At 44.4% G+C, this 1,611-nt stretch overlaps 1 long non-coding RNA gene across 1 annotated transcript; it reads left to right on the top strand.

The window, feature by feature from the left end:
* The first annotated feature begins 626 nt into the window (after positions 1-626).
* On the top strand, positions 627-1,307 carry LOC142771448 (uncharacterized). Its single transcript, XR_012885924.1, has 3 exons — positions 627-738; positions 794-907; positions 1,144-1,307. It is a non-coding gene; the product is annotated as an uncharacterized LOC142771448 (long non-coding RNA).
* The last annotated feature ends 304 nt before the right edge of the window (positions 1,308-1,611 follow it).

The following is a 1,611-nucleotide window of genomic DNA, read 5'->3' as shown; positions in this document are numbered from 1 at the left end:
TGAAGATCTTTGTAGCCGATGGAGAAGCCTCACTATAGAAGTAACACTTGGAAAGTCTTAAATTTTGTGAATTGTGGGATATTACCTTCCTAACAGCAGCTTTACATTTCTGTCGTTTTTTGATGCTCTTGACCTGCGCAACTTGTTTTAAAAGACTTTAAAGGGCTATTTCACGTTATCTTCAAGCCTGAGTGCACATGTGCGTATACCTTTCATCAGTGAAAGCTGCCACTGTTAATTCCAAAAATCACAAATTACTTGTTTCCATGTTGGTGCCTTCTCTTTTCTTCGACATTCGACCAATTTATGCGTTTGAAAGAGCTGTTTAAGTTTCCCCATGCTACAAGCTTTGTAACTTGTACCAACTGCACATATATGCAGGTTCTCTGAGCGTCGCTTCAAGTAGTGACTGTGACATGGCTGCAGAAGCTGCACTGCAATGTGCGGATGAGCTTCGGTTTGTGTTATTTTAAGCCTCTTACGGATACATTGTCGTAATTTCATTTCTTCAGGACCTGCGGTAGAGGCTTCAAAAAGCGGCTCCCACACATTGAGGTGCCCCGATGAACAGGGTGCGTTCAGTGTCGCGATTTCTTTTTTTACCGAAATTGACTGTTGACCAAACCTCTGCAGGTGGCAGCTCACTTGTAGCTGGTGAAAGAATTTCCGCTGACTTCGTCTTGCCGGAGAAAACCTTAACCAGTCATTCAGCTGTCACAAAAGGAACTTGTGTGACCGGTAAGTTGTATGTTCACTTCAACACCAGAGTGGAATGATATAGAGACTTCCGCAGGCCACTCGCAAGATTGTTCCGACAGCACTGTCCGAGGCACTGAACAAGCTTCACAAAACCCTCCAGAAGACGTCTCCGCCAACAGCTCCACGCCTGAGTGCCCTAGAGAAAATGGTGACTATGCTTTTATTGCAGCTGTTTTTAATGTGCTATTTTATGTTTAGGACATTCTGAGGAAACTATCCTCAAAAGGACACTACGTGTGCACTTACAAAATGTAAGGGTGGGCTCTCAGTGATTTTTATTTTTTTTGTGCATTGTCAACATTGTGAATGGTTTGTTTTTAGGTAGTGGTGCTCGTATAGGATTAGTTGTTCTTCGCTTTTACATCCATTTTTTGTTTATTGCAGTGCGTTCCTGTGTGCCAGCGACAATGTCTCCATCAATGAAGTACAAGCAAACCATTAAACATCTGCAAGCCAAAGTAGCAGCACAGCGGAAAACTATCGAAAGACTGCGGACACAGCCTCACCAAGCACCGTCATCGACTTCAAAGGCCCTTGAAGTTATCCGACCGCACGTCACAGAGGAGGTTTTTAAACTTCTTTCTGCACATGTTCGCTTGAGGCCCAAACGCAAGGGCAAACGGTTTCCCGTGTGGTTCAAGAAATTTGCTCTTCACTTAAACTCCGCGAGCATACCGCGAGGTCCGCGAGCATACCGATTTCTGCCTCCATATTTTTCTTTGCCCTCCCGGCGTTCATTAAGGAGGTGGCTAGCTAATGTAAAGATGACTCCAGGCATAATTCCAGGAATCCTTTCTTCCATTGCAACAAATACTCAAGCTTGGAATGAACGGGACCGAGTGTGCGCTTTAG

Source organism: Rhipicephalus microplus, chromosome 9 (genome assembly GCF_043290135.1).
Source record: "Rhipicephalus microplus isolate Deutch F79 chromosome 9, USDA_Rmic, whole genome shotgun sequence".
NCBI classification, from domain to species: Eukaryota; Metazoa; Arthropoda; class Arachnida; order Ixodida; family Ixodidae; genus Rhipicephalus; species Rhipicephalus microplus.
The sequence above is the reverse complement of the archived record's forward strand: the minus strand, read 5'-3'. Positions and strand labels throughout refer to the sequence as shown.